A 27,371-nucleotide genomic window follows, 5' to 3' on the forward strand; every position below is an offset into this window, starting at 1 on the left:
TAAGGACAGAACACAACCTCATGGCTCAGAGAGACGTCTATGTTCTTAGAGGAATAGACTTAAAGGGAACCTGTCAGCAGGATTTTGCACAGTAACCCACACACAGTGTCAGGTCAGTGCCGTTATACTGATTAAAATGATACCTTGGTTGATAAAATCCGTAATGATATGTTTGTGCTCCAGGACGGCCAGGAGAGGGTCTTCATATGGTGCTCTGATTAGTTATTCACCAGTATGGCTTCTGAGAGGTCAGATCCCTCAGTGTGATCACATATGTAATGTGTATATAATTCATTTGTTTGATGTTCTCCTGAAATTCATAAAAAAACAGTTTGCTGGTAAACAAGCTGCTAGAAAATATACAGGTGCTTCTCACAAAATTAGAATATAATCAAAAAGTTAATTTATTTCAGTTCTTCAGTTCAAAAAGCGAAAGTCATATATTATATAGAGTCATTACAAACTGAGTGATCTATTTCAAGTGTTTATTTCTGTTAATGTTGATGATTATGGCTTACAGCCAATGAAAACCCATAAGACATTATCTCAGTAAATTAGAATAATTAGCAAAAAACCTGCAAAGGCTTCCTAAGCGATTAAAAAGGTCCCTTAGTCTGTTTCAGTAGGTTCCACAATCATGGGGAAGACTGCTGACTTGACAGATGTCCAGAAGGCAGTCATTGACACTTCACAAGGAGGGTAAGCCACAAAAGGTCGTTGCTAAAGAAGCTGGCTGTTCACAGAATGCTGTATCCAAGCATAATAATGTAACTTGAGTGGAAGGAAAAAGTGTGGTAGAAAAAGGTGCACAAGCAACCTGGATAACTGCAGTCTTGAAAAGTCCATTCAAAAATTTGGGGGAGATTCACAAGAAGTGGACTGCTGCTGAAGTCATTGCTTCAAGAGCCACCACACACAGAAGTATCACGGACTTGGGCTACAAGTGTAGCATCCCTTGTGTTAAGCCACTCATGGCCAATAGACAACACCAGAAGCGTCTTACCTGGGCCAAGGAGAAAAAGAACTGGAATGCTGCTCAGTAGTCCAAGGTGTTGTTTTCAGATTAAAGTAATTTTGCATTTCATTTGGAAATCAAGGTCCCAGAGTCTGGAGAAAGAGTGGAGAGGCCACAATCCAAGCTGCGCAGCCATCTACCCGTAAATTTTAGATCACTTCATGCTTCCGTCTGCTGACAAGCTTTTTGGAGATGGAAATGTCATTTTCCATCAGGACTTGTCACCTATCCACACTGCCAAAAGTACCAATATCTGGTTTAAAAACAACAGTATCACTGTGCTTGATTGGTCAGCAAACTCACCTGACCTTAACCACATAGAGAATCTGTGGGGTATTGTAAAGAAGAAGATGAGACACCAGACCCCACAATGCAGACTAGCTGAAGGCTGCTATCAAAGCAACCTGGGCTTCCATAACACCTCAGGAGTGCCACAGGCTGATCGCCTCCATGCCACGCCACATTGATGCAGTAATTGATGCAAAAGGAACCATGACCAAGTATTGAGTGCATTTACAGAACATACATTTCAGTAGGCCAACATTTCGGATTTTAAAATCATTTTTTCAAGCTGATGTTATAAAGTATTCTAATTTACTGAGATAATGACTTTCATTGGCTGTAAGCCGTAATCATCAACATTAAGAGAAATAATCACTTGAAATAGATCATTCTGTTTGTAATGACTATATAATATATGAGTTTCACTTTTGTATTTAATAACTTAAATAAATTAACTTTTTGATGATATTCTAATTTTGTGAGAAGCACCTGTAAAAAATGTACAAGAATCCGAGTTTCTTGATGCAGGGAGTAATATGCGGTTTATTCTCAATGTGTTTTAAAGTCTATCTGACTTTTTTCTCAGGAGAACCACAAATGTTGCACTGGTCTCCTGATGAAGAAGTCAGAAAGACTTTGAAACACGTTGCGAATAAACAGCACAATTCCTAACATCAAAATATTCTGATTTCTTATTTATTTGCCAGCAACGCAGCACATCAACTTCTCCCCTTTTTAGCTTGAGCCCTAAATATTCGTAGATCTCACAGATCCAAACCATAAGACGTGTCTGTATGTATCCCTTTTATTTTTCATAATGCTCTTACCTTGAGTATATGTCTTTTTGTTATTTTATCTTTTTGTTATATTAAAGGGAACCTGTCACCTGAATTTGGCGGGACTGGTTTTGGGTCATATGGGCGGAGTTTTCGGGTGTTTGATTCACCCTTTCCTTACCCGCTGGCTGCATGCTGGCTGCAATATTGGATTGAAGTTCATTCTCTGTCCTCCATAGTACACGCCTGCACAAGGCAAGATTGCTTTGCGCAGGCGTGTACTATGGAGGACAGAGAATGAACTTCAATCCAATATTGCAGCCAGCATGCAGCCAGCGGGTAAGGAAAGGGTGAATCAAACACCCGAAAACTCCGCCCATATGACCCAAAACCAGTCCCGCCAAATTCAGGTGACAGAGTCCCTTTAAAATCTAAAATTTTATGCATGCTCCTCAATGCTTTAAATGCCCATAACCTCGAAGAGGGAAAGTAAAGCCTGTTTGTGTTAACCTGTGTATTTCAGAGTGGAAGTAGTGTATCTGTAAGGTGCATGGGAAAGCTGGGCCTAACAAATCGGCAAGTGGTGGCAGGAAGAATTGTGAGAAGATTTGTGAACTGGCTGTGGACTTGGTTTTTCTAATTGTCAGCACTAATCCTATTCAGGCACTTTGCAAGTTACTCTTAAGGTACCATCACACTGAACGATATCGCTAGCGATCCGTGACGTTGCAGCGTCCTGGCTAGCGATATCGTTCAGTTTGACAGGCAGCAGCGATCAGGATCCTGCTGTGATGTCGTTGGTTGCTGCAGAAAGTCCAGCACTTTATTTCGTCGCTGGACCTCCTGCAGACATCGCTGAATCGGCGTGTGTGACGCCGATTCAGCGATGTCTTCACTGGTAACCAGGGTAAACATCGGGTTACTAAGCGCAGGGCCGCGCTTAGTAACCCGATGTTTACCCTGGTTACCATCGTAAAAGTAAAAAAAACAAACACTACATACTTACCTACCGCTGTCTGTCCCCGGCGCTGTGCTTCTCTGCACTGGCTGTGAGCGCCGGCCAGCCGGAAAGTACAGTGGTGACGTCACCGCTCTGCTTTCCGGCCGCTGTGCTCACAGTCAGTGCAAGAAAGCACAGCACCGAGGACAGACAGCGGAAGGTAAGTATGTAGTGTTTGTTTTTTTTACTTTTACGATGGTAACCAGGGTAAACATCGGGTTACTAAGCGCGGCCCTGAGCTTAGTAACCCGATGTTTACCCTGGTTACCGGCATTGTTGGTCGCTGGAGAGCTGTCTGTGTGACAGCTCTCCAGCGACCAAACAGCGACGCTGCAGCGATCGACATCGTTGTCGGTATCGCTGCAGCGTCGCTGAGTGTGAAGGTACCCTTACTTATTGGGGACGCGTCGTAGTTCTTTTCATTATTGTGGCGGTCCAAGAAGGCTGAGCCTAAATTATATCTTATTGATAATCCACCACTTGCTAAAATCGGAAAACCTCTTTATCTTGAATTTTTCTATCTCAAAATTCTCCTACATATCCGATAGAACTATGTGTCGCCCCATGTACAGTATTTTTACATACAGTAGCCATGCTATGGGACTATAATTGCAAGGCTATCTTCTCTTTAGTATTTCTTAATTTACAGCTATGAATTCAGCACTGGTATAATAAATATAGTGCTATTTTTAATATTTTCATTATAGTAGAGGTTAAATGATCAAGCAGATTTATTGTGTTAGCTCTAAATAAACACATGGCAGAGAGACTTCCTACTCGTACAGGCTAAGGGTGAGTCAAAAGAACAGGAAAGGGGGATACGAAAGAGCAATGAGGAGGAGGGGAGCAAGACAATGATTTTCCAAAAATAACCATTCTCTAACTTCACAACATACTTAATCCTCATCATCAGCTGTGAACAAAGAACAAACCCTGATACAGATTTAATCATTTCTCAATCAATGTTCCTACAAAATGTTTTAAATAGAACTCTACTATAATTGTAATGAATGTCATGTAATACTATATAATGTGTAGGTAACTAAGAATACATTCAGAAATAGATCATGTGTATAAGTGCGCTCCCACAAATTCCTCCGTACGGGTTTATTCTCATCATAAAAAGTTATCACAAATCCAAAGGATAGGTAATAACCTGCAGATCATTGAGGGTCCGACCACCACATTGGAATTGGATGTCGCCCTGCATCTACACCACCGCTCCATTCATCATGTGTGCAACTGCAAGAAAAGAGCAGAGGACTGTACTCTCCAGTAACTAACAAATAAAGTAGCACTCTGTAGCGTTATAGCATGCAAAAATGAAATATATAAAATTGCAATTACATTATTATTCTAGAAAATAGGAAAAAACAAAGATACTTAGTGCAAAATTTGGCCAATCCATGTGGACCAAGCAACCACAACAAAGCGATCCTCTTTGCTGGGAACCAAATCTAATGTGATTCCTCTACTGGGCTGCTAGCCTACATTTATATGTATACTCTTAGTATGCATCTGTTCACACCTGTTTCCTGTTTGGACGTGACGGTAAGTCTTTGATATTTGTACTCACAGTAGATTGCTCTCGGTGGGAAAAGCAAAATAATAATCTTGTAGTTACGATACATTCTAATGGCTAACAAAAATAAAATAAGTGATGTTGCAAAGCAAGCTTTCCAGACTACTTGGGTCTCTTCATCGGGCACAGTATAAAAAAGTATCTGAACAAACTCAAATGTATTCACAAAAAGAGCAGAGGCATGGCATAATAAATGGACATTTAAATTAAAAAAAGAAACTGAGCTTAGAGAGTGAATCCTTAATTAGAATAGATAAGTGGTGTGAAAGTGTTTATTGTCCAAATATCCATGTAAGATCAGAGACCTGGTGCCCTCACTGTCTCTGGAGCAGATTCCTCAGATACTGGAGTGAATCATAAATCCTCCTTACAGATTTAGTCCTGTGTGGAGGGAATCAAAGACTCTGATAAGTTTTCATTCCCAGACTCTTCAATGTTTTTGTGATTTGAAGTTGCCTTTTAACATGTCAACTTTCATATTGTTTATGTTGGGTCCTGGACCACAGAAATGTTTGGCCACAAGTAATTTTTTTTGTCTGTAATTGTGTGGCGATGAGAACCCATACTTGCTCTCAGTTTCTGTCCTGTTTCTCCAACGTAGAGACCTCCAATAAGACATATAGTACTCAGAATTAAGTACACCACATTGGAAGAGGAACATGTGAATGTCCCGAGAATATTATAGTCCTGCTGTACATTGGGGATCTGTATCCTGTCTTTAGTCTCTACATGAGTGCAGATTTTGCAGCTCTTCCCATTGCACAGATAAGCTCCTCTTATCTCAAGGCATTGAACTTCAGATCATGATGTTTCTTACATTAGGAGGTTGCCTGTAGCATAGCAAGTGAAGGTCGTTGAATATTATTTTTAGCCGGTTATCTTTGTGTACTATATGGTGAAGTTTTCTAGCAGGTTTTCTTAGTACCTGCTCCAGAGACAGGAGGGCACCAGGTCTCTGATCGTACAGGGATATTGGGACAATAAGACATTCACACCACTAATCTAATTAGGGATTCACTCTCTGAAATGCTGGCACCTCCGGCGAGGAGTTTTGTGTATGCAGTCAGGGACCTGGCTGAAATAAGCCCCTAGAATGCTGGCACCTCCGGCGAGGAGTTTATGTCTGAATTCAGGGCTGGCTAATAGCCATTAGACTTCCGGCTCCACCGGAGAGGAGCTGCGTGTTGGTTGGACTTCATAACCACTGCTGGCTCTACACAGTAGCTGTGTCCCCTGTGAGCTAAACAGGGCACAGCGTTCTCTTTACTACGGGCTCTGTGAAGTAACAGAGTTCGTTTGTACTAATTTGCTTCGCCGCCTTGCTTAGCAGCAGGTTCTTTCCTGCACGGTGGATCCCGGGTTGCGAACGCACTTATCTCATTTAATAAATATATTCGGTGCGTTCCGCCAACCCTAAGGGTATGTGCACACGTCCGGATTTTTAGCGTTTTTTTGCGGAATTTCACCATAAAAACGCTATAAATCCGCTAAAAAAACGCTAACATTATGCATCCTATCATTTATAATGCATTCCGCATTTTTTGTGCATATGTTAGCGTTTTTTTCCGCAAAAAAAAACGCATACCGCAAAAAATCCGGACATGCTCTATCTTTTTGCGGATTTTCTGCGCATTTCCTATCAAAATGGACATTCCGGAAAAATCAGCAAAAATTCCGCAAAAAATCAGCGCAAAAAACGTGTCAAAAACGCGCAAATTCCATGAGAAATCCGCGCGAAAAAGCACGCGGATTTCTGGCAGAATTCTCCAGATTTTGTCAGGAAAAAATCCTGACATGTGCACATACCCTAACAACTGGGACCCCTAATAATCAGTTCTTATCTTTATGGGATCCAAGAGCAGGGGTTTAATGCCTCTGCAGCACTAATGAAGGAGAAATGGAGCGTTACACAGTGCCCACTAGGGCTGATAGACTGTCCATTTCTTGCATCGATGTGACGGGTCATCCTTAGGAACAAACTCTCTTTATTCTGATGGTTAGAGTGGTGCATTTGTTGTTTCAGGTATATGGCTGCAAAGAGTTTATTGTTGGGTTACCTACATGTCATTTGTGGATATAGGGTGCATTGTATAAATAGGGATCTATATACATATCCCGTTTATATTGATGGTGTGCAGATAAAAATACAAGTCACCCTTTTCCATTGTGCTTTCTAACAGCCATCATCAACATCTCATTGTCTGATATGATTGTAAATTCCCAGAGAACTCATCTAAAGATCCCTTCATCTTGTGTTATTATTGTACAATACTGTGGCTGTCACGTTACCTGTGTATTTTTCCCAGATGGCATTAACAGAAGTTATTGAATTTTGCCTCCCTTGTAGCAATGCTATTCATAGCCAGTGTTGCCTCCCATTGCACAGTGTCGGCTACAACAGGAAGTTGTCACATTGTCTGCAGAAGAATGGACATCGTGGAGCGGGGCAGAGCACACAGCTTGTTTGGTTTGTAGTATTCCTGTAATTCCAACATCTTCAGTCTCTCAGGGAATTCTGTTCTTTCATGTGTGTCTTTTGTTGTCTGCCATTTCCAGTATCTGACATTGTGAAGCCTGTTTGGAGAAATGGGGACCTCCGGACAATATAGATGGTAAATATAGACCAAACAATAAGAATTATATACACTGGACAATAGGAATTATATAGATTCACTATGACAATGTAAACTACTCCAAAAAATTAATGGAACATTTTCACATCATGGTTAAAGTCCACGAAACCTCAGTGATATTAATCTGTCCAATTAGGAAGCATAAGTCAGATGCAAAGTTAGGTTTTCCTGCAACCAGGGCAAATATTCAGTTTGTTGCCCCTCCTTTACACAGTTTAAGTGGTTTAAATAGTTGTCATGGGACTGCTGTAAGGATTCACACTCAGCTGTAAGCACTCAGCACAGTCACAGGTCTTAGTTCAAAGCAAGGTGAGGTTTATTGCATTCCTCCGCACTCCAAATGAAAATGCTTTCTCCAGAATAAGAACATCACAACATAACAGCTCTTCTTGAGCCCAAAATGTATAACAAACCACACAGTCCTTTTGTCAGGGAAGGCACAGTACAGTAACACAGTTGTACTCACACCACACATCAGTTGTCACAGAGAAGTGTTCACCATCCAGACAGCTCACAATTGCTGGTCACTCAGAAGACAATGGTACAAGATGTACCCCTTGAACCTGACTTTGACCCCTGTTCTTTGGGCGCCTGGGTGGTTTTGAGCTCCTTCTTTCGTGTATCCCACAAAGATGACCTCAAGCTCCCTTGTATGCTCAGGGTCTTCTCCATAGCCAATTATCTTACCACAAGGCTCACAAGGTCAACTATACTCTTGGGATCTCCTTGGTCAATCCAATTTTGCATAGACTTAGGTAGTGAGTGGATAAATCGGTCCAAACAAAGAAAAAGGTATGCAAAAAAGCGGGATCACCAACACAATAGGATACTGATTAATGTTAAGTTTATTACATGGAGAACACACAACAGACTTTTAAAAACATTTAAAAGGCCTCCACCACATAGGTAGAGGTGGCGGGTCCACACTTACAATGTAAACAAGAACACAATATTGCACAAAAGGTACACTGATGGGTCATACAAATTAACAGTAAGCAATAGTAACAGTTACAATAAGCAACCTAGAAATCTAGTGGGTATACAAGCCACACAATAATTCAATATACACAAATATAGCGGCCAAAAGAACTCTAATGCCAGGAAGTAACCTGAATTAGCAGGGCTCAGCAATGTGAAAAAAAGAGCCTATATAAATGTGGTATAATCTCCTATCAGATCAAAAATGGCCAGTCACTCGTTATCGGACATAGACCACCACTAATATTTAAAGTATAACTATAGCAACCTACAAACGCTTGAGCAGGCTTGGTACTCTCAAATAGAAAAGTTCAGGCTATAAGTCCCTCATGGTATCTCACCCATAGGCCTATAGGCTTTTTTGTTGTGCCGGGCATAATGTATCCCTAGGTCCCATCAGTGTCCTGGACCGACGCGTATCGACGCACAAAGCGTCTTCCTCAGGGTCAGAGCATACATTCTCAGTGTGTTCCCCCTATTTTATACAATAAACCTTTGATAGATAACACATACCAGGTGTGGGTACAGGTGACGGAGCCGCGGCCGCGTGTCAGCGTTCCCAGCGGTTACCGGTGCCGAAACCGGAAGTCGTAAACCGGAAGTGTGATGATGCCGTGGTTACTGTCTCTGGGTCTCGTTGCCTAAGCAACTGACCCCAACGCTTGATCTGCGCACGCGCAGATCTAAGCTCCCGAACTACTGCGCAATAGTTTCCTTCACTGCAATGATGTTCTTTTATCAATTTGGACAGCACGGAGCAAAGTGCTGTATCACTGGTGCACAAGGCCTCCGGAAGAGGCACAAATAGCAGCCCACATTCATATGTGCATGCCCGGTCACCATTAAGGAAGAGTAAATACGAACGGCGCCTACTTAGTTGTTACATCTGTCACAGCAGCTTATATTCATACAATTACAGAGAAAGAAGAAAAAGAAATACAAATACAACTCCCAATTGGTGAGGGTTCTAGCGGCGCACACAAGCGGAAGCAAAAGAGCTGTAATATTTCCTTAATACATAATATTCCTCTCATACGAGCTGGCATCACCAAATGACAGGGGCAATAGTATGCCCCCAGTAGTCACAGGAGTTCAGAAGAAGATCCTCCCGCGACTGCCCAAAAGGCACTCGGGTCCAAATGTTGACACATGGTCTGCCCACCAATACCCATATATCAAAGTATATAAAAAGGTGAATTAACCAAGTATTGGAGTAGAGCCCAGAAAGCCACACTTGTGGGCATGCACCACAAGCATGGCACCGGACACTAGTACCTGACATAATACGTCAGGTCTAGCCAATACTGGTAAGATCCTTTGAGATAATGGTCGGACCATGGGTACATGCAAGAAGTGGTGCACACCTATTGATGTAATCAAAATAAATAAATACAAATACTTTTGCCTATCAGAAAAACCCAATATCTCTTAGTAGAGGCTATATATTGTAGACAACCCTGCTGTAGTCCAAAGCGGGAAACGTCACCGCTCCTACCTAACAGACGGCATATTTGACATGACCTAAACACGAACCAAAGAAGTGTATGTGCCCCAAGAACAAGGTGCACTCCAATCATGGAGATAGTATATCATACAAACAACTCCACATAGATATTTACAAAGTCTATATGAGCAAATATGGGGGAAATCCCCCAGATGGGTGGCTAAACCAAAGTTCAGAATGAACAACAGTAAGGATCCCGACCCCATCTTCATGGTTCATATCGTTTATTTGCAGTGTTACACCTACACCACTCCTGAACATGTGGTTTCAGGTGCTAGAAACAAAGGAAAAAAAAAAAAAAGGAAAAAACAGAGGAAAAAGGGGGAAAAAAACAATGCAATTCATACCCCAGTATCAACATTCCCCACCAGTTTCCGCAAATGACCATATTCACGTCACCGACTAAAGACAGTAGGGACACCTCCTTATAGTCTTTTATAGAACCCAGTATACAATAATTCCTTGTTTAATCCAACTGGTGTTAAACTCTTGAGATCAAAGATCCAACGAGACTCTTTTCTTAGTAATTCATCCACTATTCTACCCCCCCCTAATACTGGGGGTAACACCTTCCAAGCCCATCACTCGGAGAGTTCTTAGGTTACCTTGGTGTTTTTCCAAAAAATGGACAGCTACAGAAGTCAGTTGTTTACCCTTCTCCCTATCAACTCTGGCCATAGTAATATTTGAGACATGTTGTTGAACACAGCGCCGTAACTCTTGTGTTGTTTGACCCACGTATATCTTATTACATCCACAAATCAGTGCATATACCACATTACATGTTCGACAGTTAAAGAAAGACCTTGACTTAATCTGGAATGATATGGAAGGTATCCTGATGCCCGCCTCTCCCAACATCATGGGGCATACAGAGCATCTTCCACACGGAAAGGAGCCAATGATTTTATTACCTGCGCATGTTTTTACCGTGGCTCGCTTAAAATGACTCCTGGACAAGCAATCTTTTAAGTTCCTAGCCCTCCTCGCTACCACCCTTGGTCTCTCAGGAATAATAGTTTTAAGTCTTGAGTCACTTAGCAAAATGTCCCAGTTCTCGTTCAATATATGTCGAACTTCACCCCATTGATTATGAAACTTTGTTATCAAACTCAATTGGTTATGCGTGACTCTCTGACGTGTTTCCAAAACCTCGTCCCTAGATCTCTGGTGGGCTTGATTAAAAGCCCTGGCTATAATTTTGTGGGGGTATCCGCGTTCCTGGAACCGGTTAGTAAGTGACCTTGCTTCCATCTGAAAGTCCGACATGGTACTGCAGTTCCTGCGAAGACGCAGGAATTGCCCCTTGGGGATGCTGTTCCGAAGGTGGCTTGGGTGAAAGCTTGAGTAGTGAAGTACATTGTTTGTGGCTGTGCTCTTCCGAAACAGGGTGGTGTTAATCCTATTATTCCGGACCATTATCCTCAAATCCAGGAAATCAACTGATGTGGTGGAGTAGTGCGATGTCAGACGGATATTCCATTGGTTCATATTTAGTTCCTCCACAAAGTTCTCCAACGACTCAGTTGTACCTGTCCACAAAACAATGATATCGTCAATGAATCGGTACCATTTAAGTACATGATCTCCAAAGTACCGATTCTTGAACACCTGCGTTTCTTCCCACCACCCCATAAAAAGATTTGCATAGGGGGGTGCGCACCTTGACCCCATAGCTGTGCCCGATACCTGTTTATAAAAAACCCTGTCAAACACAAAATAGCTTTTCTCAAGAATGGTTCTCAACAGATCTAAAACAAAAGAATCATGGCCCCTATTCCCTGTTGAATATTTGTCAAGGAAATACGTCACAGCTGCTATACCTAGGTCGTGGTTGATGTTGGTGTAGAGTGCCTCCACGTCCAAAGTGGCCAAAACAATGTCCTCAGGTAGTGTCAATGGGTCCAATTGTTGAATCAAAAATGAAGAATCTCGTATGTAGGAACTCAATCTAAGAACCAGGGGCTGCAAGAAAAAGTCAAGATAAATGCAAGCCTTTTCATATAGGCCCCCGATGCCCGAGACGATAGGTCTCCCCGGAGGCTCCGTCACAGATTTATGCACCTTTGGTAACATATAAAAGGTCGGGATGACTGGGTGCTTGACCGTAATATAATCCAGCTCTTTCTTGTCAATGATGTTACGTACTAACGCATTACCCAGAAGTCTATCAAGACTTGCCTTAAAGACACTTGTTGGATCCGAGGGTAGGGTAACATAGTGCTGTGTATTACCCAACTGTCTCCTTGCCTCCTTGCAGTATAGTTCTTTGGGCCACAGCACTATGTTACCCCCCTTATCTGCCTCCCTGATCTCAAAAAGATCATTCGATTTGAGGCTGGCTAGGGCTCGTTTTTCTTCCTTTGAAAGATTATTCTGTCCAAATTTATCAACTTTCAATTTTTGGATGTCCTTGCTAGTTTTTTCAAAGAAAATTTGAACCGCCGGAAATAGGGTAAATGATGGAGTGACCTGTGAGGGTATTCTCCCAATAAATTTGCACCTACCTTGGTAGTTTTCGTTCTCCTCCAACAGGTCAGTCAAATCTCTCAGCAAGAGTCTATCCGTCTCTGAGACCCCATCCATAATTGAAGGATTCTGGTATAACAATTTAAACGTTATTTGTCTACAGAATAGATACAAATCTTTGGTCAGTTCGAACTTGTCCAGTACGTTCATCGGGGAGAAGGACATGCCCCTAGATAAAAGCTTAATTTCAGCCTCAGATAGTTTATATGGGGATAGATTAATGATGTTCAACTCACCCCTATCTGACATTGACGTCGGATCCAGTTCTACCGTCTGCGGTTGTTGTAGCGTGTCACCCGCTTGGAGCTCGGTGACCATTCTCTGTATCGTCCCATCCTCTTTTTGTGGCCTACTGTGGTTCCTTCTCCCCCGTCTGTGCCGCTTTCTCGATCGCTGGTATCCGTGGATAAAAAATCACTCGATGCCACCTCACGATCTCCATTTTTGGTACCAGTACTGGGGAATTGTGATCTGCTAAATCCCGGTCTTCTATTGCCATAGTGTGACCACCTAAAGGCCCTGCTCTCAGCATAATCTAACTTATCCCTCTGAAACTTCTCCTTCTTTCTCCTAATTACATCCTTTTCAAACCGCTCAATGATAGTTTTAAGATGTTCTTTGAAGGGCACAACTTTCTCTTTTTTATCATATGAATCTAATTCTGACTCCTTGATCTTAATCTCCTCCTTCAAACTGGCCAACACCCGTTGATCATGTTCTATATGTAGATCAATCAGTATATAACAACATTTGTGCAAACCTCTTTCCCATGCGTCCTTAAAGCTGTTGTCAACTTCCCATGTGGGAAAAATCTGAGCCCTCAACCCTCTTGGTGTTAGATTTTGTTTTTTATACTCCTCAAGTGTTTTGGTGTTCCACCATGTCTTGGTGAGGTTTTTGTGTAAATTAATGATCTCAGAAGACAGGGAATCGGTCCATTACCACTCTTTCCATCATCTGTGTTGGAGAACAGTTATTTTTGCAACTGGTGTAATAGGTGAAAGATCCGGGACCAAGGTGATTTGTCCCTTTGGTAGAGCCAAGGGTGCAACCAGTGCGCCCGGACTGTCAGGGTTACACCCAAACATGCCATAATTTCAGCTTTATGCACTCCTTGGCAACCTGTAGGGCAAGGTCGTAGTACGCTTTTTGCAGTTCTCCAGTGAGGTACAGAGCTAGGACCTCTTCCCATTGCTCTGGGGGCTGTTTCTCCCTGTCTGACACCTCAAATACAGTCAAGAAAGTCTCCACGTCATCCTCCAGAGTAATTTTCTGCAAGGCCTCCCGTACTGTTCACCTCACATGGACACCGCTCCTTAGGCTAGTGGAAAGTGCTGTCTCCCTGTCTTGGACAAATTCTGTCAGGAGAGTCATCTGCTGCTGAAACTATAGCTGCTCCTGATGCTAATGCTGCTACTGTAACTGCTGATGCATCTGGACCAATTGCTTAAAAAGCTCCTCCATGATTTCAGACTGTGTTTGCAATGATGTACCTGCCTTTACCCAGGATGTTCAGCTTTAAACTGTAATTATCTGTGCTCTTTGCGACTGTGCCCACATTCTCCACCAAATGTAGGGATTCATGCTCAGTAGTAGGCACTCACTTAGCACAGAGACAAGTCTTGGTGTAAAACAAGGTTAAGATTTATTGCGTTCTTCTGCACTCCAATTAGAAATCTTTTCTCAAGCGTAAGAAAAAATCAAAACATAACAGCTTTCCTTTACCCCAAAACGTATGATAAATTATAAGTCCTATTGTCACAGAGAAGTGTTCACCTCCTAGACAGCTCACATTTGCTGGTCACTCACCAGCTCCAACACACAGACTGCTCAGCTTCCCCAGGTGACTGACTAACCATGAACACAATGGCTCTAGACATAGCTAGCCAAGTGAACCTGATCAGGACTCTAGTGCTAGGATTGAAACCTGTCCTAACTGGCTTTCCTACACCACTCATGCGATTTGCACACTTGCAATCGCATGCTGACAAGTTTCTCTTTCTAATTCTCTCAATGTTCAGTTAAAAACTACAGCCCCTGCTTCATTGAGAGGAGGAAGAAAAGTTAGTAGTCATGTAACTATAAAGGTATGTTCACAAGACGTCTTTTAGATGCCGGCATGCCCACCGAGCTTTCCAAGGCAAAGTCACTTCAGGAAAGCACAAGAGCTGTTTTTCATGAAGCATTTTCATTGGTGGTTCATTCATTGTTTTTGACCCTTTTTTTATGTTATGTAAACTATAAATAGCCAGCCGGTTCCAAGCCGCCCAAAGAGCGAACATGTGTTTCTTTCTGACTGCTTCCTGGCTAAGCTTGAAGCAGTTAAAAGAAATGGCAACAGACAAAACTTACGCACAACACATCGTTTTGACATTGCTGAGCATTATATTCATTCTTTGCAGTATTTTTTAGCACTTTTCAGGTGGGTCCCAGGTGGAATCTTCTTGGAAAATACATCTTTTGCATATACCGCAAGTATGAAAATTGCATATGACTGGTCATGTGATGACTGCTGGCAATGTTAAGAAAAGACAAATCCTGACAGTGAGTATATTACAATGTTAAGATTTGGCATGCTGTAGTGCTTAAAAGGAACCAGTCTTGTTCCTAAATGCTATTAACCTGCAGATATAGGGTTAATTTGCAGGTTAATAATGTTGTAGTGCTGTCCGACCACCTTACTAAAAGAGTGACTACTGGTAGAAATTGAGGTTTATTGCTCCCAGGAACCATCGACTTTCATAGAGATGTTCATGAGGCGGCTACAGTCACCACTCACAGCATTGGGAAGGGCGATAATTGACAGATCACTCTGCAGATGCAGACCCCACAAGAACTACATGGCTGATTACACGCAAGCTGTAGCACAGATAAACATTTACATTTAGGGACGTTACAGATGAGATCTTTTCTGACTAGATTTGTTCTCTTTCTTTTCTTCTCCATCTTGTCCAGTTGCCATGATGACTTCAGTAACTTTAGTTGTTTTCCCACTTTCCGGATGCCCTGTATCCTGTATAGATCCAGCATTGAGTCCTATATTCTTCTATGGCAATCCGTATATCTGAAGAAGGTCTAAACTGAGACCGAAACGTCATATATATTCACTGTGATTGCAAATAAATCATCTTTTTTCTACATCAATTGAGTGCCAAGTTCTTCATAGATATTATACTATGGACTGGGCTCCTACTTGTGCACCTGCTGTCAGGAGAACTAAGCTATACTACTACTTAAACATAACAGTGTCATCATAATGTCCCTGAATAAAAATATGTGCCCTACTCTATGTCCAAAATAATTGCCCCTCACTGTGCGTCCTCCACAAAATATTACTCACTCACTGTCCCTTTAATGGTACATAGCCTCCTCACTGCCCTCTCCTATAAAATATTGCCCACATATCAACGCCCTTATGAACTATACCAGCCACTGTCTGTCCTTATTAGCTATAACTGCCACTATTTGTCCTTATTAGCTGTAACTGCCACTGTCCGTCCTCATTAACTATAACTACCACACTGTCCGTCCTCACTAACTATAACTAACACACTGTTGGTCCTCACTAACTATAACTATCACACTGTCTGTCCTCATTAACTATAACTACCACACTGTCCGTCCTCATTAAATATAGCTATCACACTGTCTATCCTCATTAACTATAACTACCACACTGTCTGACCTCACTAACTATAACTATCACACTGTCCGACCTCATTAACTATAACTACCACACTGTCCATCCTCACTAACTATAACTAACACAATGTTCGTCCTCACTAACTATAACTATCACACTGTCTGTCCTCATTAACTATAACTAACACACTGTCCGTCCTCATTAACTATAGCTATCACACTGTCTATCCTCATTAACTATAACTACCACACTGTCTGTCCTCACTAACTATAACTATCACACTGTCCAACCTCATTAACTATAACTACCACACTGTCTATCCTCATTAACTATAACTATCACACTGTCCGACCTCATTAACTATAACTACCACACTGTCTGTCCTCATTAACTATAACTATCACACTGTCTGTCCTCATTAACTGTTATGTTTGCTAATGACAGGTGTTATGAAGGCAATCCAGAAACACAATGTGCTTAGCGATCAGAGCGCACACAGTGATCTGACAAATACCCAAAAATACAAGAACGAGCTCTGAGACGTGGAAACTCTGTAGACTGCACACCTGATCCTATCCTAAACACAACTAAAAGCGGCTGTGGATTGCTCCTAACAACTACCTAGGCAACTCGGCACAGCCTAAGAAACTAGCTAGCCTGAAGATAGAAAAATAGGCCTGACTTGCCCCAGAGAAATTCCCCAAAGGAAAAGGCAGCCCCCCACATATAATGACTGTGAGTAAGATGAAAAGACAAAACGTAGGGATGAAATAGATTCAGCAAAGTGGGGCCCGATATTCTTGGACAGAGCGAGGACAGTAAAGCGAACTTTGCAGTCTACAAAAAACCCTAAAGCAAAACCACGCAAAGGGGGCAAAAAAAAAAAACCCACCGTGCCGAACTAACGGCACGGCGGTACACCCTTTGCGTCTCAGAGCTTCCAGCAAAACAAAAGACAAGCTGGACAGAAAAAAAGCAACAAAAAAGCAAAAGGCACTTAGCTATACAGAGCAGCAGGTCACAGGAACAATCAGGAGAAGCTCAGATCCAACACTGAAACATTGACAAGGAGCAAGGATAGCAGCATCAGGCGGAGTTAAGTAATGAAGCAGTTAACGAGCTCACCAGAACACCTGAGGGAGGAAGCTCAGAAGCTGCAGTACCACTTGTGACCACGGGAGTGAATTCAGCCACAGAATTCACAACAGTACCCCCCCCTTGAGGAGGGGTCACCGAACCCTCACCAGAGCCCCCAGGCCGACCAGGATGAGCCGCATGAAAGGCACGAACAAGATCGGAAGCATGAACATCAGAGGCAAAAACCCAGGAATTATCTTCCTGAGCATAACCCTTCCATTTAACCAGATACTGGAGTTTCCGTCTAGAAACACGAGAATCCAAAATCTTCTCCACAATATACTCCAATTCCCCCTCCACCAAAACCGGGGGAGGAGGCTCAACAGATGGAACCATAGGTGCCACGTATCTCCGCAACAACGACCTATGGAATACATTATGTATGGAAAAGGAGTCTGGGAGGGTCAAACGAAAAGACACAGGATTGAGAACCTCAGAAATCCTATACGGACCAATAAAACGAGGTTTAAATTTAGGAGAGGAAACCTTCATAGGAATATGACGAGAAGATAACCAAACCAGATCCCCAACACGAAGTCGGGGACCCACACGGCGTCTGCGATTAGCGAAAAGTTGAGCTTTCTCCTGGGACAAGATCAAATTGTCCACTACCTGAGTCCAGATCTGCTGCAACCTATCCACCACAGAATCCACACCAGGACAGTCCGAAGACTCAACCTGTCCTGAAGAGAAACGAGGATGGAACCCAGAATTGCAAAGAAAATGGAGAAACCAAGGTAGCCGAGCTGGCCCGATTATTAAGGGCGAACTCAGCCAACGGCAAAAAGGACACCCAATCATCCTGGTCTGCAGAAACAAAACATCTCAGATATGTTTCCAAGGTCTGATTGGTTCGTTCGGTCTGGCCATTAGTCTGAGGATGGAAAGCCGAGGAAAAGGATAGGTCAATGCCCATCCTACCACAAAAGGCTCGCCAAAACCTTGAAACAAACTGGGAACCTCTGTCAGAAACAATATTCTCAGGAATGCCATGCAACCGAACCACATGCTGAAAGAACAAAGGTACCAAATCAGAGGAGGAAGGCAATTTAGCCAAGGGCACCAGATGGACCATTTTAGAAAAGCGATCACAGACCACCCAAATGACTGACATCTTTTGAGAAACGGGAAGGTCAGAAATGAAATCCATCGAAATATGTGTCCAAGGCCTCTTTGGGACCGGCAAGGGCAAAAGCAACCCACTGGCACGAGAACAGCAGGGCTTAGCCCTAGCACAAATCCCACAGGACTGCACAAAAGTACGTACATCCCGTGACAGAGATGGCCACCAGAAGGATCTAGCCACTAACTCTCTGGTACCAAAGATTCCAGGATGACCAGCCAACACCGAACAATGAAGTTCAGAGATAAGTTTATTAGTCCACCTATCAGGGACGAACAGTTTCTCTGCTGGACAACGATCAGGTTTATTCGCCTGAAATTTTTGCAGCACCCGCCGCAAATCAGGGGAGATGGCAGACACAATGACTCCTTCCTTGAGGATACCCGCTGGCTCAGATAAACCCGGAGAGTCGGGCACAAAACTCCTAGACAGAGCATCCGCCTTCACATTTTTAGAGCCCGGAAGGTACGAAATCACAAAGTCGAAGCGGGCAAAAAATAACGACCAACGGGCCTGTCTAGGATTCAAGCGCTTGGCAGACTCGAGATAAGTCAAGTTCTTATGATCAGTCAATACCACCACGCGATGCTTAGCTCCTTCAAGCCAATGACGCCACTCCTCGAATGCCCACTTCATGGCCAGCAACTCTCGATTGCCCACATCATAATTACGCTCAGCGGGCGAAAACTTCCTGGAAAAGAAAGCACATGGTTTCATCACTGAGCAATCAGAACCTCTCTGTGACAAAACCGCCCCTGCTCCAATCTCAGAAGCATCAACCTCGACCTGGAACGGAAGAGAAACATCTGGCTGACACAACACAGGGGCAGAACAAAAACGACGCTTCAACTCCTGAAAAGCTTCCACAGCAGCAGAAGACCAATTAACCAAATCAGCACCCTTCTTGGTCAAATCGGTCAATGGTTTGGCAATGCTAGAAAAATTACAGATGAAGCGACGATAAAAATTAGCAAAGCCCAGGAACTTTTGCAGACTTTTCAGAGATGTCGGCTGAATCCAATCCTGGATGGCTTGGACCTTAACTGGATCCATCTCGATAGTAGAAGGGGTAAAGATGAACCCTAAAAATGAAACTTTCTGCACACCGAAGAGACACTTTGATCCCTTCACAAACAAAGAGTTAGCACGCAGGACCTGAAAAAACATTCTGACCTGCTTCACATGAGACTCCCAATCATCTGAGAAGATCAAAATGTCATCCAAGTAAACAATCAGGAATTTATCCAGATACTCACGGAAGATGTCATGCATAAAAGACTGAAACACAGATGGAGCATTGGCAAGTCCGAACGGCATCACTAGATACTCAAAATGACCCTCGGGCGTATTGAATGCAGTTTTCCATTCATCTCCTTGCCTGATTCTCACCAGATTATACGCACCACGAAGATCTATCTTAGTGAACCAACTAGCCCCCTTAATCCGAGCAAACAAGTCAGATAACAATGGCAAGGGATACTGAAATTTAACAGTGATCTTATTAAGAAGGCGGTAATCAATACACGGTCTCAGCGAACCATCCTTCTTGGCTACAAAGAAGAACCCTGCTCCCAGTGGTGATGACGATGGGCGAATATGTCCCTTCTCCAGGGATTCCTTCACATAACTGCGCATAGCGGCGTGTTCGGGCACGGATAAATTAAATAATCGACCTTTAGGGAATTTACTACCAGGAATCAAATTGATAGCACAATCACAATCCCTATGCGGAGGTAGAGCATCGGACTTGGGCTCTTCAAATACATCCTGATAATCAGACAAGAACTCTGGGACCTCAGAAGGGGTGGATAATAATAATAATAATTTTATTTATATAGCGCCAACATATTCCGCAGCGCTTTACAAATTATAGAGGGGACTTGTACAGACAATAGACATTACAGCATAACAGAAATACAGTTCAAAACAGATACCAGGAGGAGTGAGGGCCCTGCTCGCAAGCTTACAAACTATGGGGAAAAGGGGAGACACGAGAGGTGGATGGTAACAATTGCTTTAGTTATTCGGACCAGCTATAGTGTAAGGCTCAGGTGTTCATGTAAAGCTGCATGAACCAGTTACCTGCCTAAGTATGTAGCAGTACAGACACAGAGGGCTAATACTGCATAAAGTGTATGAGAACATGATGCGAGGAACCTTTTTTTTTTTTTTTTATTATAAATAGGCCACACAGGGATCGTTAGGTTAATGCATTGAGGCGGTAGGCCAGTCTGAACAAATGAGTTTTTAGGGCACGCTTAAAACTGTGGGGATTGGGGATTAATCGTATTAACCTAGGTAGTGCATTCCAAAGAATCGGCGCAGCACGTGTAAATTCTTGGAGACGGGAGTGGGAGGTTCTGATTATTGAGGATGCTAACCTGAGGTCATTAGCGGAGCGGAGGGCACGGGTAGGGTGGTAGACTGATACCAGGGAGGAGATGTAGGGTGGTGCTGAGCCATGGAGTGCTTTGTGGATGAGGGTAGTAGTTTTGTACTGGATTCTGGAGTGGATGGGTAGCCAGTGTAATGACTGGCACAGGGTAGAGGCATCGGTGTAACGGTTGGTGAGGAATATGATCCTGGCTGCAGCATTCAGGACAGATTGGAGCGGGGAGAGTTTTGCAAGAGGGAGACCGATTAGTAGAGAGTTACAATAGTCCAGACGAGAATGAATAAGTGAAACAGTCAGAGTTTTTGCAGAGTCGAAAGTAAGAAAAGGGCGAATTCTAGAAATGTTTTTGAGATGCAGGTAAGAAGAGCGAGCCAGTGATCGGATGTAGGGGGTGAATGAAAGGTCAGAATCAAGGATGACCCCAAGGCAGCGGGCATGTTGCTTTGGAGTAATGGTGGAACCGCACACGGAGATGGCAATGTCAGGCAAAGGTAGGTTAGTAGAGGGAGAGAACACGAGGAGTTCAGTTTTTGACAGGTTTAGTTTCAGATAGAGGGAGGACATGATGTTAGAGACAGCGGTAAGACAATCACTGGTGTTTTCTAAAAAGGTCGGTGTGATATCGGGAGCAGAAGTGTATAATTGGGTGTCGTCAGCATAGAGATGGTACTGGAAACCAAATCTACTGATTGTTTGTCCAATAGGGGCAGTATACAACGAGAAGAGTAGGGGGCCTAGGACTGATCCTTGAGGAACCCCAACAGTAAGGGGAAGGTGAGAGGAGGAGGAACCAGCAAAACATACAGTGAAGGATCGGTCAGAGAGATAGGAGGAGAACCAGGAGAGAACGGTGTCCTTGAGGCCGATGGAGCGGAGCATAGTGAGGAGGAGCTGATGATCCACAGTGTCGAATGCTGCAGAGAGATCCAAGAGAATTAGCATGGAGTAGTGACTATTAGATTTAGCTGTTAGTAGGTCATTAGAGACTTTAATGAGGGCAGTTTCAGTAGAGTGTAAAGAGCGGAAGCCAGATTGAAGAGGGTCGAGAAGAGAGTTATCTGAGAGATAGCGGGTAAGACGGGAGTGGACCAGGCGTTCGAGGAGTTTAGAGATGAAGGGAAGATTAGAGACAGGTCTATAATTAGCGGCACAGTTTTGATCGAGGGATGGTTTTTTAAGTAATGGATGTATGATGGCATGCTTAAATGAGGAGGGAAAAATACCGGAAGTGAGGGAAAGGTTGAATATTTTTGTTAGGTGAGAGGTGATAGCCGGGGAAAGGGACTGGAGGAGATGTGACGGAATGGGGTCACTGGTGCAAGTGGTCGGGCGAGAAGATGCAAGGAGCCTGCTTACTTCTTCTTCTGTAACTGCTTCAAAGTCAGAGAGTGAACTAGATGCAGTGGGGGAGGGAGGACAGTGCATGGTATGAAGAGATTGGGAGATGATTTCCTGTCGAATGTGGTCAATTTTTTCTTTGAAGTAATTGGCCAGATCGTCAGCACGGAGATCCGTGGTTGGGGCCTGCTCTCTTGGGTTGAGTAGGGACTGGAACATGTCAAAGAGACGTTTAGGGTTATTGGACAGGGAGGTGATGAGGGTGTTGAAGTAGGTTTGTTTGGAGAGGTGAAGGGCAGAATTGAATGTCTTTAGCATGAACTTATAATGGATGAAATCTTCGGGTAGATTAGATTTTCTCCACAGACGTTCTGCGCACCTGGAGCACCGCTGCAGGAAACGTGTTTGCAGCGTGTGCCACGGTTGTTGCCGTCTGTGCCGAGTTGTTTTATGTATAGGAGGAGCAGCTTCATCCAGAGCACTTTGCAGGGTTTCATTGTAATGCTTCAATGCAGAATCAGGACATGAGATGGAGGAAATAGGGGCCAATGAGGACTGCAAGTTCTTCATAAGTTTCTGGGTGTTAATGGCCTGTATGTTTCTATAGGTGTGGAAAGTGGGGGTGACCTGAGCGGGATGGCAGTTCTTGATAGAGAATGAAAGAAGGTTGTGGTCAGAGAGCGGGAGAGGAGAGTTTGTGAAGTCATCCACTGAGCAAAGTTGGGAGAAGACCAAGTCAAGGGAGTTTCCATCTTCATGTGTTGGAGAGTTAGTATGCTGCGAGAGGCCAAAAGAGGAGGATAGAGATAAAAGGTGAGAAGCAGATGGGGAGAGGGGAGAGGCAATGGGGATGTTGAAATCACCCATGATAAGGGTGGGGGTGTCACAGGAGAGAAAGTGTGGAAGCCAGGTGGCAAAGTGATCCAGGAACTGATGAGAGGGGCCGGGAGGACGATACACCACCGCCACTCGCATGGAGAAGGGGACGTAGAGTCTGACCACATGGACCTCAAAGGAAGGGAAGACAAGTGAGGGTACTTGGGGGATAACTTGGAAAGTACATTTGGGTGAAAGGAGCAGACCAACGCCTCCACCTGCTCTGTTGTCTGATCTTGGGGTATGAGAAAAGTGTAGTCCACCATATGAAAGAGCAGCAGCAGCGGTGGTGTCTGACTGCTGGATCCAGGTTTCAGTAAGAGCCAGGAGATTAAGAGAATTAGAAAGGAAGAAGTCATGAATGAAGGAGAGTTTATTACACACAGAGCGAGAATTCCAAAGGGCACAATTGAAAGAGACAGCAGGCATGCAGGGAATATTAATAAGGTTAGAGGGGTTTCTGGGTGTAGCAATTGGGAGGTTTGACTGGCTATAACTTGGGGGGCCGGGGTTTGGAGATATGTCTCCAGCGACTAGGAGAAGGAGGATCGAAAGAGTGAGCAGATGGTTAAGTGATTTGTGAGAGCGTCTCTTGTGTTGGATGTTGGGACTGAATGGATCTGGGTGGATGACGAAATCGACAAAAATGGAACATCACCATGTACCCCCTGACAGCCCCAGCTGGATACCGACATGGAATTCCAATCCAATACTGGATTATGGGTTTGTAGCCATGGCAACCCCAACACGACCACATCATGCAGATTATGCAACACCAGAAAGCGAATAACTTCCTGATGTGCAGGAGCCATGCACATGGTCAGCTGGGCCCAGTATTGAGGTTTATTCTTGGCCAAAGGTGTAGCATCAATTCCTCTCAATGGAATAGGACACCGCAAAGGCTCCAAGAAAAACCCACAACGTTTAGCATAATCCAAATCCATCAGATTCAGGGCAGCGCCCGAATCCACAAACGCCATGACAGAAAACGACGACAAAGAGCATATCAAGGTAATGGACAGAAGGAATTTGGACTGTACAGTACCAATGACGGCAGACCTAGCGGACCGCTTAGTGCGCTTAGGACAATCAGAAATAGCATGAGTGGAATCACCACAGTAGAAACACAGACCATTCAGACGTCTGTATTCCTGCCGTTCAACTCTAGTCATAGTCCTATCGCACTGCATAGGCTCAGGTTTAACCTCAGGCAGTACCGCCAAATGGTGCACAGATTTACGCTCGCGCAAGCGTCGACCGATCTGAATGGCCAAAGACAAAGACTCATTCAAACCAGCAGGCATAGGAAATCCCACCATGACATCCTTAAGAGCCTCAGAGAGACCCTTTCTGAACAAAGCTGCCAGCGCAGATTCATTCCACTGAGTGAGTACTGACCATTTCCTAAATTTCTGACAATATACTTCTATATCATCCTGACCCTGGCACAAAGCCAGCAAATTTTTCTCAGCCTGATCCACTGAATTAGGCTCATCGTACAGCAATCCGAGCGCCAGGAAAAACGCATCGACACTACTCAATGCAGGGTCTCCTGGCGCAAGAGAAAATGCCCAGTCTTGAGGGTCGCCGCGCAAAAAAGAAATAATAATCAAAACCTGCTGAATAGGATTACCAGAAGAATGAGGTTTCAAGGCCAGAAATAGCTTACAATTATTTTTGAAACTTAGAAACTTAGTTCTATCTCCAAAAAAACAAATCAGGAATAGGAATTCTTGGTTCTAACATAGATTTCTGATCAATAGTATCTTGAATTTTTTGTACATTTATAACGAGATTATCCATTGAAGAGCACAGACCCTGAATATCCATGTCCACACCTGTGTCCAGAATCACCCAAATGTCTAGGGGAAAAAAAAAAGTGAACACAGAGCAGAAAAAAAAAAAAAAAATGATGTCAGAACTTTTTCTTTCCCTCTATTGAGAATCATTAGTTTGGCTCCTTGTACTGTTATGTTTGCTAATGACAGGTGTTATGAAGGCAATCCAGAAACACAGTGTGCTTAGCGATCAGAGCGCACACAGTGATCTGACAAATACCCAAAAATACAAGAACGAGCTCTGAGACGTGGAAACTCTGTAGACTGCACACCTGATCCTATCCTAAACACAACTAAAAGCGGCTGTGGATTGCGCCTAACAACTACCTAGGCAACTCGGCACAGCCTAAGAAACTAGCTAGCCTGAAGATAGAAAAATAGGCCTGACTTGCCCCAGAGAAATTCCCCAAAGGAAAAGGCAGCCCCCCACATATAATGACTGTGAGTAACATGAAAAGACAAAACGTAGGGATGAAATAGATTCAGCAAAGTGGGGCCCGATATTCTAGGACAGAGCGAGGACAGTAAAGCGAACTTTGCAGTCTACAAAAAACCCTAAAGCAAAACCACGCAAAGGGGGCAAAAAAAAAAACCCACCGTGCCGAACTAACGGCACGGCGGTACACCCTTTGCGTCTCAGAGCTTCCAGCAAAACAAAAGACAAGCTGGACAGAAAAAAAGCAACAAAAAAGCAAAAGGCACTTAGCTATACAGAGCAGCAGGTCACAGGAACAATCAGGAGAAGCTCAGATCCAACACTGAAACATTGACAAGGAGCAAGGATAGCAGCATCAGGCGGAGTTAAGTAATGAAGCAGTTAACGAGCTCACCAGAACACCTGAGGGAGGAAGCTCAGAAGCTGCAGTACCACTTGTGACCACAGGAGTGAATTCAGCCACAGAATTCACAACAATTAACTATAACTACCACACTGTCCATCCGCATTAACTATAACTACCACACTGTCCGTCCTCACTAACTATACCTATCACACTGTTCGTCATCACTAACTATAACTACCACACTGTTTGTCCTCACTAACTATAACTACCAAACTGTCCGTCCTCTTTAACTATAACTACCACACTGTCTGTCCTCATTAACTATAACTACCACACTGTCTATCCTCATTAACTAAAACTACCACACTCTCCGTCCTCATTAACTATAACTACCACACTGTCTGTCCTCATTAACTATAACTACCACACTGTCCTCATTAACTATAATTAACACACTGTCTGTCCTCATTAACTATAACTACCACACTGTCCTCATTAACTATAACTACCACACTGTCCGTCCTCACTAACTATAACTATCACACTGTTCGTCATCACTAACTATAACTACCAAACTGTCCGTCCTCATTAACTATAACTACCACACTGCCTATCCTCATTAACTAAAACTACCACACTGTCTGTCCTCATTAACTATGAATACCACACTGTCCGTCCTCATTAACTATAACTACCACACTGCCTATCCTCGTTAACTAAAACTACCACACTGTCTGTCCTCATTAACTATAACTACCACAGTGTCCGTCCTCATTAACTATAACTACCACACTGTCCGTCCTCATTAACTATAACTACCACACTGTCCGTCCTCATTAACTATAACTACCACACTGTCTGTCCTCATTAACTATAACTAGCACACTGCCTATCCTCATTAACTAAAACTACCACACTGTCCGTCCTCATTAACTATAAGTATCACACTGCCCGTCCTCATAAACTATAACTACCACACTGTCTGTCCTCATTAACTATAACTACCACACTGTCTGTCCTTATTAACTATAACTGCCACACTGTTCGTACTTATTAGATATAGCCACCATACTGTCCGCGCTTTTTAGCTATAACCATTATGCAAACTGTTCCCACCACTCTGCCCCCATTCCATACCGAGACCTTTCTTTGCGTATTACCCCCTCTTTATATTTTGCCCCACAACATGCTCTCATAGTGTGTCCTATACTGGATAATCATCCATGCACATTGGATGAATGCTAGCAGAACATGATTATTTTAGTTTGACCATCTAACGTGCATGTTACTGTCTTGACTGTTCCCAAATAACAGATAACTGAGGAAAGAAGAGTCAGGCATGATGGAATTCAACACTCCCCTCAACCTCATTGACATCTGCAATCCTTTTGTTCTTAAGAAAGACAAGCATCTATCAAAGATACAGTATCTACCAGCACCTTATGCTTTTCTCATTGCGTTAATGGCTTCAGTTTAAAGCATAACGAATATGTTAAGTTTAGGATGTGGAGCACGCAGCACCCCTTACCAGTAGACTAATGTGGGACCCATTTATTGGATATATTTATGCATTATATCAAAATGTACCTGTTACACAGATGCCCTTATAGCCTTTGAATGACAGATGCAATTGTTAGGCATATGCAAAAAAATATACATAAACAACAAGGTAGAGTAGAACTGTCCAGATAAATTAAGTTGTATATAATATATATTCCAGAAGAACGCGTTTTGAAAACAGTATGTCCTGATAAAGAGAACATCATTCTCGAAACACGTCCTAGAATAAATGTTTGATGCTCCTTATTTTATCTGGACGCTCCTGGTTCTCATTTCCCAGCACATTTTACTACATATTGTTGCTTATTTCCATTTTATACTGTGATATTTTGATAGATTTCATCTACTGGAGTATTGTCACTGCTCAAGAATGTTAATGA

At 43.3% G+C, this 27,371-nt stretch overlaps 1 long non-coding RNA gene across 3 annotated transcripts; it reads left to right on the forward strand.

Moving 5' to 3' along the window:
- Positions 1 to 27,371, forward strand: LOC138667232 (uncharacterized). 3 transcript variants are annotated; one of them, XR_011318665.1, is made up of 5 exons: positions 1 to 112; positions 7,003 to 7,122; positions 7,212 to 7,267; positions 14,712 to 14,843; positions 26,746 to 27,371. It is a non-coding gene; the product is annotated as an uncharacterized lncRNA (long non-coding RNA). The 3 variants fall into 3 exon arrangements; XR_011318664.1 differs by lacking the exon at positions 26,746 to 27,371 and adding an exon at positions 15,255 to 15,399; XR_011318663.1 differs by lacking the exon at positions 26,746 to 27,371 and having other exon boundaries at positions 14,712 to 15,399.

The sequence above is a fragment of the Ranitomeya imitator genome, chromosome 2 (assembly GCF_032444005.1).
Source record: "Ranitomeya imitator isolate aRanImi1 chromosome 2, aRanImi1.pri, whole genome shotgun sequence".
Taxonomy (NCBI): domain Eukaryota; kingdom Metazoa; phylum Chordata; class Amphibia; order Anura; family Dendrobatidae; genus Ranitomeya; species Ranitomeya imitator.